Here is a 12,900-nt window from a genome sequence, read left to right on the forward strand (position 1 = left end):
CATAGACTACATAATCCTTACAGAAGAGATATGGAAAATGGATCATAAACTGCACTAGGACAGATGTGATTTAAGCACATTCCTTAGTTAATAAGCACTCCCGTCAAAGTTTTTAGATTCTTAATATATTGCAGTCATCATATTATATAGCACTATGTACTTACAATTGCTCATTTTGCCTTTCTACCCAGCTAATTCTTCCTGTTTCTACAAAAGGGAGAGAAGAGAGAAGTGTCTTGTCCCTGCATTTATCATTCCCCTCTTCAACTTCTGACCCAGCTGCTCTGCTACGCCCCCCCCAACCCCTGGCAGGGACTTTTGCATTGACTCATGATTCATACAGGAAAAATTGACCTCCTGATTCTACATAGAGATTAGAAGGATTCAGCTAGTCATTTTATAGACTTAATGTAAAAGAGAAGAATTAGCTGCGTAGAAGGGTAAAATAAGCAATTGAAAGTACACAGTGCTATATAAAATGATTGCAATATATTAAGAGGATAAAAATTTTGATGGGAGGAGGGCTTCTTTAATACAGCACATCCCATATTGTTACACTGTGGATGGTGATACTCCAATCACAACAGCCAACTGGCACTAGGATTTGTAAACTCTTGTGCAGCTCCAGCTTTAGGCTATGTTCACACATTGCTTTTTTTCTGCAGCAAAACCTGATCTCTTGGCAGGTAAGAAGCTGCATTAAAAATGCAGGTTTTGGTGCATTTTTCAGGATCACAAATGTCAGCTTTGCTTCCACCACAGAAGCATGAACACTGGTCACCAATGCAAGACATATGTGAAACCATATTAACCAGAATTTCAAATGTAACAGTGGGGGAGGTGAATTGTTCAGGAATAGTTTACATAAGACACTGGCAGTGCATTGAGTTTGTATGACACTATTTTCTTTCACACTATGGTCTGCCATTGAATTGCTCAGGGCATTGTTCTATTTAATACCTCCCTGGGCCACAGGTATTGTTCAATCTCACACATAGCTCAGCCAATGTTTACACTCTATACATCACTAATTTAATTAAACTCTCCTAATACAAACTACCATCTCAGTGACCAAGACAAGATGATAAAATCACAAAAATAAATGTTTCACATACTGCTCTACTTGCTTATTTTCACTAACAACCCAGCAAAACCTGATAGTGTGAACGTAGCTAAGTGTTTTTTCACTACCCATTACTTCCAATGGGTGAAAAATGCTGAAAGAAGTGACATGCTCTATTTTGCCAAAAAAACATGCAAAACATAAAATCCTGATTTAAAAAAAAAAACAAGATGTGTGCATGAGATTTCCGGAAGCTCATAGACTTTGCGGTTACTGTAAAAAGCAGCTGCAAATTTACATAAAAAAAAACGCATAAAAAAACCCAAGATGTGTGAACATAGCCTTATTCAGATGACAGATCTGTCAGACAGACAAATCCTGCCTCTTCATAAAACACTCTACATTGTGTATGGTTATTAGGCAATTTGAATTTTTTATTGTATTATTGAACAACTGCAGTCCTGTTGGTCAGTCGAAAAGGTTAATAAACCTGAATACGTTTACATAAAAGTGAGATTTTGTGTTTCTTAGGAGAACATCTGTGTGTGCAGAATTGCTGGCCAACTATTAGTTTGCAGTACTATGCAGCTAAATGAAAAATGGACATTTTCCCATCTCAGTTGTTTTTTTTTCATCTGCTAAAGTGAGCATAACTGAAAGTCAGTTCATACAAGGACTGTGGCACCAATCAGTCAAAATACCACGTGTTGTGTATTTCCCCGCTATGAGCCTCTTTCAGCAACCAGGATGGTGGTGGTGCTATTCCTCAAGCATGAAAATGAAAGCCAGGTACTAAAAAAGAGAGAGCAGCACTCGCCATTCCTTATATACAAAAATTAAAACGTCCTTTATTCCATCAGATGTCCAAAAGACTGATGGAATAAAGGATGCTTTAATTTTTGTATATAAGGAATGGTGAGTGCTGCTCTTTCTTTTTTTGTGCCTTGTTTTCATAACTGAAAGTGTACAAAAAATAAATGTAAAAATGTATACCATTGACCAACATAGGCCCCCTTTTTTCAATAAGTCATAAGCCTTCCATTCATGGAGTCTGTCAGATTAAAACTGAAAATCAACTTTTTGGTCAGCACCAACCAGAGCCTCCTAGATGTTGTTCATACCGGTGTACTGTTTTTGGTTTTTTGTTTCCTTCAACTTAAATCTCCCATTTAAGAGGGCCCACAAGTTCTCAATAGGATATAGGTCAGGTGAGGAAGGGGCCATGTCATTATTCTGTCATCTTTAAGGCCTTTACTGGCAGCCAAGCAGTGGAGACTTCAGTGGAGCATTGTCCTGTGTAAACATCATGTGTTGAAAGATGTAGACTTTTCCTTGTACCATTGCTTTATGAAAGCATTTTCTAAAAACTGGCAGTAGGTTTGGGAGTTGATTTTGGGTCCATCTGCAACTCTAAAAGGTAACACTAGCTCATCTTTAATATTAGCCCTTAGTCTGAGTGAATTGGAGGTCTGTGCCAGGAACTGATCCATCCATGGGCCCATCCATCTGGTCCTTCAAGAGTCACTTTCATTTCATCCATTCATGAAACCTTTGAAAAATCTGTGTTCAGCTAGAAGTTGAACGAACAAGAGCTGGCCAAGAAATGTATGTGTCTTGTTCAGTGGTGGTCGGTTTCAGCCTCCCTTACCTTCGCCATGTATCACTGAACCCCTTGTACTTCTGGGCTCTCCAGGGGAGGGTCCAGCTCTGGAATATGACATCACTGGAGGATAATGGCTTCCTGGTAACTTCACATTTAATTCTTCCGAAACTTTAGCAGTTAATGTGCGTCTCTATTTCTCAACACATTTTTTGCCACCCTGTGGACTATATGCAACAAAGCATTTGAAGATTCTCTGATTATGCCCCAATATCTTGGCAATTTCTAGAGTGCTGCACCCCTCTGTAAGACTTGTAACAATTTTTGACTCTTCACAGTCAGTAAATCTTTTCTTTGGCCCATTCCGCCTGCCGAAAACAACCTGCCTAATAATTCTGCACACCTTGATAAAGGGTGGCAATTAGTGTTGAGCGAACATGCTCGACACTGCTCGGTACTCGCCCGAGCATCACGCTACTCGGGATGTTAGGCGAGCACCGAGTATTTCCGGGTTACTCGGGCGGGAGCTCGGGTCTCCGCCCTGCATGTTTGGCGCTCTTTACAGAGCCAATGAACATGCAGGGATTGCCAGTCACTGTAATGCTGCAGCCATGTTGTTTGTGGGCATTACAGTGATTGGCTGGCCGCACAGCGTCACCTCGAGTATTTAAAACCGGGCGCCGCCATCTTGGACACAGTCGCTCTGGATTAGACAGTGTAGGGACAGCACTCCTGATTTAGGGAGAGATATAAACTGCAAAATAGTTAGTGTAGGGTCTGTAAAGGCTGCCAGAACAAATAAACAGTCCTTTTCAGGACTAATATCCATCCCAGATACCAGGCAGGCTGTATAGGAGACACAGTGGTTATACCAGCAAACGCTGCATTACAGTCCTGTGTGCTCCTGTTGCTGAAATTGCTAGACTTAGCACCAGGTGTCGGGGGCCAGGAAAAATCCTTTTTTTTTTCATCTAAATCCTCCTTTTTTTTTCCTCCTTCACACTGTACAAATACCAGTCTTATTAACCTTTTGGTGTGTCCCCCCCCCCAAAAAAAAAAAAAAAAAAAAGCGTGTCTCTGATTTTTTGGGCCATTTGTATCTAAAAAAAAAAAAAAAAAGCAGTTTGAGTGTGTCGCTCACTGTTCAGCCGCAAATCTATATATTTAAAAAAGTGTGGTATACCCCAGTAAACAATAACTGTGGTTTTGCCATCCCACGGTAAAACATCTCTATTATTCAGGTTTTGGTATATTTTCCGTAAAGAAAAACAGTAGTGTCTCCTGACTGTTGTGACACAAAAATATATCTGTTGAAAATAGTCTTGTGTAGGCCCGACATCCCAGTGTGGTTTCGCAGTTACACGGGTCAAATCGCTGTACTATCCAGTTTTGGGCCTTTGGTATCTAAAAAAAAAAAAAAGCAGTTTGAGTGTGTCGCTCACTGTTCAGCCGCAAATATCTCTATTTAAAAAAGTGTGGTATACCCCAGTAAACAGTAACTGTGGTTTTCCTCTTCCACGGTTCTAATCTACTCTTTATTACCCTTTTTCCATTGATAGTGCAAGTGTAAGCTATTTTACTTCATTTACAATGGGCAAGGCGCGTGGCAAGGGACGTGGAAGTGGACGTTCTGGTGATGGTTCGTGCAGAGGACGGGGCTGTGGCCAAGGTGAAAATGTGCCACAACCAACAGCCACATCTTCTCGCTCCCACTTCTTGACCGAATTACTAGGGAAGCACAGAACAACACCAGTATTGAGAACTGATCAGTGTGAACAGGTTATTAATTGGATAGCAGATAATACTTCCAGTTACCTGGGCACCACCACCTCCGGTCTGTCTTCCACACGGTCAACTCTTAGTAGCCGTGAGTCTCGACCGCATACTCCTCCTCACCCTGATACTCCTTCCTCCCACCATGCCGAGTGTTGTCAGACAGCAAGTGATCCCACACTTGGACACTCTGAAGAGCTGTTCACTGGTCCATTTCCATATTTGGGCCCCTCGCCTGATACGCTTGAAGTGGTGGAAGAGGAGATCCCATGTTGCGATGCCCAAATATTTGAACAGCCACGGCCACAGGAAGTCGACGTTGGCAATCTGTCACAAGACTTGGACGATGATGAGACACAATTGCCAGGAAGTGAGGAGGAGGATCGTGGTGCGCAAGTGGAAGAGGAGGAGGTGGTGGATGATCTAGTAACTGACCCAACGTGGAAGGAGGACATGCAGAGTGAGGCCAGCAGCACACAGGGGGAGGGAGGCAGAGTAGCCCAACAGGCAGGAAGAAGCAGTGTGGTGGCCGCAGACAGAAGGCAGGCAACCGTTCCCCGTAACACCAACACGAGGGACGTTGCCAGTACAAGCGGTAGGTCTTCCAGAGTCTGGAATTTTTTTAAAGACTCTGCTGATAACCCCAAAAAGGCCATATGTTCCACCTGCCATGCCAGCATCAGCAGGGGTGACAAAACTACCAGCTTGACCACCACCAGCATGATCAGGCACATGGCAGCAAAGCACCCGACTTTGTGGGGCGAAACCCAGGGTCCACGACCAGTGTCAGCGGGTGTCACCACTGCTTCTTCCACTGTTGTGCGTGCAATAGAACCCCCTGTTGTGTGTGCAAGGCAATCCCCTGTCCATACTGCATGTAAAGATGCCCCCTACACTCAGTCTTCACTTGTTATGGCAGTTTCTCAAGAAACGGCATCAACGTCCACGTCCCACCGCAGTGTTCAATTGTCCATATCCCAGGCTTTGAACGAAAGCGGAAATTCGCAGCTAACGCCCCACAGGCCACAGTCCTAAATTCGCACATTTCACGACTGCTTGCATTGGAAATGCTGCCTTTTAGGCTGGTGGAGACGGAATCCTTCAGCAATCTTATGGCGGTGGCCGTCCCTCGGTACTCGGTCCCCAGCCGACACTATTTTGCCCGGTGTGCCATCCCCGCACTACACAAGCACGTGTCCCAAAGCATCTGCCGTGCCCTCAACAACGCAGTTACTGGGAGAGTCCACCTGACAACGGACACGTGGACAAGTGCTTGTGGCCAGGGACGGTACATCTCCCTGACGGCACACTGGGTAAACCTAGTGGAAGCCCGGACCCAGTCGGACCTTGAAACGGAACACATCCTCCCCACACCGAGGATTGCGGGCCCTATGTCAGAGTTGCCCCCACAGTGTACAGCTCCTGCGCCGCCTCCTCCTCCTCCTCCTCCGTCTCATGTTCAGCCTCCATCTCAGATATCACCACATCAGTTACAAGCTGGAAGCATTGCAGTACTGCCTCCGCCAAGCGGCAACAGGCTGTGCTGAAACTCATAAGCTTAGGTGATAAACCTCACACTGCTTGGGAGTTGTGGACAGCTGTGAAAGAGCAGGCAGATCTGTGGCTGAGACCGCTGAACCTACATCCCGGCATGGTCGTGTGTGACAATGGCCGTAACCTGATGGCGGCTCTGAGGCGAGGTGAGATCACACACGTACCATACCTGGCTCATGTGCTTAACCTCGTGGTTCAGCGGTTTCTTAAATCGTACCCCGAGTTGCCAGATCTGCTCGTGAAAGTACGCCACTTGTCAGCTCATTTTCGCAAGTCTGCTACAGCTTCCGCCGCCCTTGCTGTGTTGCAGCAGCGTTTGCAGCTTCCGGCACACCGACTGGTGTGTGATGTCCCCACACGTTGGAACTCTACCCTCCACATGTTGCAAAGGATTTGTGAGCAGAAGAGAGCAGTTGTGGAGTACCAGCTGCAACAAGGCCGTCGATATTCAGTTCAGACTCCACACATAAGACCTCAGGAGTGGACCTGGATGTCTGACATATGTACCATCCTGACAAACTTTGAGGAGGCCACCAAGATGGTGAGTGGCGATGACGCCATCATTAGTGTCAGCATCCCACTTGTCTGTCTTTTGCAACACTCTCTGCAGAGAATTAAAGAGGAGGCATTGCAGCCAGAGTGTGATGAGATGGATCAAGAAGCCGTAGCGGGCGATTACACACAGCCCAGCCTCATCTCATCCCAACGTGCATTGGGGGACAATGAGGGAGAGGAGGAGGAAGAACAGGAGCTGCTATCATGCGTTGTAGATGGTAGTACCTGTACAAGTGTCATACCGTCGGTTCAGCGTGGGTGGCCTGAGGACAGGGGGGGGGGGGAAGAGGAGGAGAGCATGGTCCGTCGTCATCTTGGTGAGGACACGGAAATCTTGCCCGTTACCAGTCTGGCATGCATGGCTGACTTTGTTACGCTGCCTTAACCGTGACCCTCGCGTTGTCAAAATGTTGGGTGACAGTCATTACTGGTTGGTGACACTTGTAGACCCCCGCTACAAGGAGAACTTTCACTCTTATTCCTGAGGTGGAGAGGTCTACAAAAATGGGGCAGTACCAGAAGGCCCTTGCTGCAGAACTCTTAAAAAAAAATTCCCATCTGAACACGCTAGCGGCAGAGGTCACAGTTCGTTGCCCAACCAAGGCGTACAAGCGAGAGAGATGTAACTCCAATCCAGCAGAGGCAGGGGAACACTGTCAACGTTCTGGGACAGTTTTCTGACACCCACCCAGCTTACAGGCCCTGAGGCGCGGGGTACTCTCACAAGGAGTGGAAAGTTTCAAAGATGGTGAGGGAGTACCTTGCCGACCGTACCAGCGTCCTCCGTGATTCCTCTGTGTCTTTTAATTATTGGGTATCCAAGCTGGACACTTGGAATGAACTCGCTCTGTACGCCTTGGAGGTCCTGGCCTGCCCTGCCGCTAGCGTGTTATCGGAGCGTGTTTTTAGTGCCGCTGGGGGAATTATAACTGATAAGCGCACTCGCCTGTTAACTGACAATGCTGACAAGCTGACCCTTATCAAAATGAACAAGGGCTGGATTGGGCCAGACTTCTCATCACCACCAAATGACAGCAGAGTAACAAAGTCAAATCCACTGTGTTATTTCGGGAGGTGTATTCACATGCACCGCTTCACACCCACACATGGGTATACGCTTCCTCATTTCAGCTGTTTTATGTTCTTCTCCTTATCCTCAGCCTCCACCACCACTATACCACCAGGGTGCCAGCATTGCAAGTTCCTCCGTCCTTATTTTTGGCAGCTTTTGCTTGCAAGGCATAAGCAAATACTATGGGACACCCACTCCCCAATAATGGGACTTATGTTTGTAATATGCTGTACTGCACGGCTCTTGTAAGGGGCATTGCAAGTTGCTCCGTTCTAATTTTTGGCAGCTTTTGCTTGCAAGGCATAAGCAAATACTATGGGAGACCCTCTCCCCAATAATGGGACTTATGTTTGTAATATGCTGTACTGCATGTGACGCGCCCCCTGGGCCGTGTGTACAGGTGTGTGGGATACCCGGTGCCGGGTCTCTGGGGTCTGTAGTCTCCGTGGCGGTGACCCGGTCCCGTGGCTCAGGCTGGTCAAACCAGTGGCAGTCTTTCTTAGGTTTTGAGGTTAATTGTCCGACTGCGCCACCCGTGGATTGCGGTCAGGGAGTACCACCGCTGCGAGGCAGACCGCTGAGGCTGGTGTTGTGTGCGCAGCAGAGAATGGGATAACTCCCCACGGGAGGAGTATAGCCTCAGGGCAGTGAGTGTGGATGATGAGGGTGATGGTGCACGAGCGCAGCAGGAACGACTCAGTCTTTGCAGTGCAGTTCAGGGTCTTTACTGATGATTATAAGGTAGACCCTCCCGGGAATACTGGCTAGCATAAGAGGCCTGGTCAGTCTGTGAGCAAGCAGGAGTTCCCCTGGCCAGGTGGAGTTGTAGGCCTCCCCGTCTGTCTGTACTCTTCCTGGCTACCTTGCTGTAAGCGGGTAGAAGTAGCCCACGTCCCTGAGTGTACCGTGTAGTGCTCACCCGTATGGCTGGTGACTTGGGGCCTTCTGTTAGCCTCCTCTCCACGACTGCGGTGCTGGTCCCTTGCTTGTGACTGAGCCTCTGGGCTTCTATGGCCAGAGGACCTGAAATCCCCTGCCGGCTGGTTTCTGCTGCTGGATATATAAATCCTCACAGCCTCGGACTCCTGTGTCCGGTTCCTATTGTCTTCTGCCAGGGCAAGCTCTGCTCAGCTTCCAGACCCTGGTCTTTAGCTCCTAGCTCCTACAGAGCTCCTTGCTGTTACTTTCCCTTGCTCTCACTCGGACTCTGACTGTTCTCTGTTCCCTGACTCACTCAACCCCGCCCCAGATCCAGTTTATAAGGGCAGAATTCTCCCCTCCCAGGACTGGGGCAGGAGGATGTTGCATGTTTAAGGGATCCTGACCAGGAAACCTCCCACTTGCTCTCCGACGTAATATCTCTATTACTGTGGTGACCAGACCCCTGGGGTGCTACACATGGCTCTTGTAAGGGGCATTGCAGTTCCTCATTTTTGGAAAGCCTTCCATTCACTGCTTAGGCCAACAGTGCACAGGAGACCCAGATGCTATAGATGGAAAAAAAAGGTTTAGTTAACGCCCTCTGACCTCCATGTCATTTCCAAGGGGCATTGGAGTGCCTCAAAATTTTTGGTAGGCATTGCACTCACTGTATGCCCTATAACTGTGTAGCCGAACCGCTCCTTTTGTTACAGAAACATATCCTACAAGACATATCTGGTTGACTGGCCTGATATTGATGTGAATGGTCCCTGTTCCTCCTGCTCTTTCTCCTTTGCCACTACCTCATCCATCATTTATCACCTGAAGCTTTGTTTTAACGGGAGTCATAGAACTGGGATAGTAGCAGGAAAACATCCAGCAATCCTCGGAGGAGGTAGGATATGCGCCAAAACGCTGACCACCTCAGGCCTAGCCGCTACTACATACATGCGCTTGCATTACAACAAAACAAAGCAGATGCTAACTTCTATCATCCTCATCATGCTCCTCACCTTGGCACTCTCAACTCCCCTGATGGAGAAGCCAGGGCCCACTGGAGGAGTCTGATAGTCCGGTGGGCTCGGCCAATGCTGCCCTAAAGCAGGCCAGGCTAAGAAAAGTGCGGGAAAGGTTACCGGGACAAATAGGGGTGACTGGGGACCGAGTATGGACACCCGGCCACCCCCTGGAGGCTGGGGAGCAAGCGGGGACACCCGGCCACCAGGCGGCTGGGGACTGAGTATGGATACCAGGCCGCCGACACAGCCATGGCGTGGTGGCCAGATTCCGCCTCCACATGCCTAAAAGGCCCAATTTAAAGTGCAAGCAAGCAGTATGGTATTGCAGCCTGGGGGTGGGTGGGTGGGTGGGTGGGTGGCAGGCTGCATACTTGCGCTTGCATTGCAAGGAATGGGAGAGGTACAATTGAACACTGCCCTGGGACAAGGACTTGAATGGGGATAGTTGCAAGTCTGCAACGACAGGTGCAAGGTGGGAGGCATCTTCGCATGTACCATGAACAGGGGTTTGGCATGCACACACTACAGCGGAATAGGCTCTCCTTCCCACTAAATGCACTGGGGAGGGCACAGGTAATGTTTTGGTATACGCGCTTAATCTTATGTATAAGGCACACCAGGACAAATAGGGGCGGCTGGGGACTGAGTATGGATACCTCGCTGCCGAAGCAGCCATGAGGTAGTGGCCAGCTTCGGCCTCCTCCAAACTAAAAGGCCCCATTTCAAGTGCAAGCTAGCAGTATGGAATTGCAGTCTGGGGGTGGGTGGGTGGCAGGCTGCACACTTACACTTGCATTAAAAGAAAACATAGCAGATGCTAACTTCTGTCATCATCATCATGCTCCTCACCTTGGCACTCTCAACTCCACCGATGGAGAAGTCAGAGCCCACCGGAGGAGTCTGGTTCTCTGGTGGGCTCGTCCAATGCTGCCTAAAGCAGGCCGGGCTAAGAAAAGTGTGTGGGGGGGGATGTTCCAAGGAGAAATAGGGGCGGCTGGGGACCGTTTATGGACACCCGGCTGCCCCCAGGCGGCTGGGGACGGAGTGTGGACACCCGGCCGTGGGGCGGCTGTGGACTGAGTATGGATTCCAGGCCGCCAACACAGCCATGACGTGGTGGCCAAATTCTGCCTCCGCATGCCTAAAAGGCCCAATTTCAAGTTCAAGCAAGCAAGCAGTATGGTATTGCAGCCTGGGGGTGGGTGGGTGGCAGGCTGCATACTTGCACTTGTATTGCAAGGAATGGGGGAGGTACAATTGAACACTGCCCTGGGACTAGAACTTGCATGGGGATAGTTGCAAGTCTTCTGATGCGGCAAGGATCACTTATGATGGGCACACTTTTAGACAGTGACCTGGGAGTCAGAGATGCTTCCAGGGGTCTTCCCCCATACTGTTCCCATGTCTTTTCAGCACTTTATGCATGTGTCACACAGCACATGGCCAGATAAGGTTGTAAAATGTTAAAATGACATTTCCCGGTGAATGCATTTGTCATAGTTGAAAGCAATACAAAAGTGCAAAAAACGCATAAAAAATGCTACTTGTGAACATAGCCGAAGGTGTGGAGGAGTATTTTTGTTTTTGGTCATTTATTTTAACTTGTACACAAGTCTTTTCCCTGGAAAGGATGTTCCTTAACATATTTCACAGGAAAAAAGTTTCACTTTCGTTTTTGAACGTTTTATTGTGAGCCCGTAAAAGTGGCTTAATACCTCTGACCACGTTGTTGACAGCAGTGACCTGGGGGTCAGAAATGCTTCCTGGGGCGATCCCCTTGCTGCCCCCATGTTATTTGAGCACTGTCACTATCGGTTTGGGCACTTGTTAGGCTTTTAAAAAACTGCCAGGGGTGCCACCGCAAAAATGCTCGAGTCTCCCATAGACTAACATTGGGCTCGTTGCTCGGGTCGAGCACCCGAGTATCACGGCGAGCTCGGCCCATGCTTCGAGCACCCGAGCATTTTAGTGCTATCTCAACACTAGTGGCAATATCTTCAGGCCTCACCCTCCTTCATTACACATCACCTGATCTGATTCATCCAATAAGCATTCAAGTTTATACAGCTTGAAGTTGGGAAATCTGCATAAAAATGAAATGGCTAAAATACTCACTTGCCTAATAATTGTGCACACAGTGTATGGAGTATGGGTGTTGCAGTATATAAAGGTTTTTTGTGTTGTATACAATGTAAGGCTATCTTGTAAAACTCTCATAGAAGCACACGAGTAGTTGTGTTGACGTGAGAGATGTGATCCAAAAGCCTGGTAAACTGGAATGCAAGGGGAAGTTCAGTACTGGATTCTTACTGGAATTGCCTAGATTTTCTGTCCAGACTTTCATATGAAATATCCTCAGTGGACTAATGTAACAGCAAAGATGACATTTGCATCTCAATAACATGCTGCAGACCTTTTCTGTATTAAAAAATGACCAACAGTGTGGATTTTTAACTCCGCAACACTTCATTTCCAGCCATGGATTTGTTGCAGATTGTTCCTATTGAGTTCAGTAGTGAAGACAAAATCTGCAACTACCTGCTGATCCGGTGCAAAATCTATTAGAGCTAAAATCACAAAAAATCTAGTTTTTGCATTAAATAAATCTTCTTACTCAGCTCCTTTTGCAGTGCATCTCTTGCCTCCTGCTGGGTGGCCAAAAACCTGCAGAGGACCATAGAGATATTGGCATGCAAGTGCCAGGGAAAGTGACTATTGTGTTTACAGTACGACACCGTATGCGGCTGTTATTGCAGTTCAGTGATTTCCACTAGAAAATGTATAATTAGTGGAAATTCTCCTGCTTATGGCAACGCACAAAATATATGGTATCAGAAGAATAAGGTATTTCATATGTAACCTGGGTAAGGCTGTGCTTATTAGATATCAGTCTGAAGCAGGGGTGGATTAAGAGTAGGGTCTCGGGCAGTTTAGAAAGTGTGGGCTCCCCCCCCCCCCCCCTGCTCTGGCGCACATCTGTAGATTAAGAAAGACAGCGCAAATTTTTCCCATGTGTACAGCACTATACATAATACAGCAGGGTGGGAGATCAATTTTCCCAAGGGGCCACATGTGAGACCGTGACTGTTGTGGAGGCTGAACCAATAGGTTGAAATTAATTCTGCTCAATATTAATAAGATTAATTATAATTATTTGTTTACATTAATTGTATGACTTTAATATTGAGCACAATTGAGTATGATGACATCCCCTATATACAGTATGAGCTCCCACATAACCCCCTACATACAGTATGAGTCCCAAGATATAGTATGAGCCCGCACGCAGTCATGTATGCACATGCAGACATAAACACAATCATACATGCACGCAGACACACTA

The 12,900-nt window shown here is 47.3% G+C and overlaps 1 protein-coding gene across 1 annotated transcript in view; it reads left to right on the top strand.

Annotated features, from left to right (window-relative positions):
• The window catches only part of RHOF (ras homolog family member F, filopodia associated), a 66,952-nt gene that overhangs the window by 49,101 nt on the left and 4,951 nt on the right, over window positions 1–12,900 (top strand). The gene's annotated exons all lie outside the window — the stretch shown is intronic.

This window comes from Phyllobates terribilis, unplaced genomic scaffold, assembly GCF_046119375.1.
Source record: "Phyllobates terribilis strain yellow unplaced genomic scaffold, ASM4611937v1 Scaffold_1__5_contigs__length_1240528914, whole genome shotgun sequence".
NCBI classification, from domain to species: domain Eukaryota; kingdom Metazoa; phylum Chordata; class Amphibia; order Anura; family Dendrobatidae; genus Phyllobates; species Phyllobates terribilis.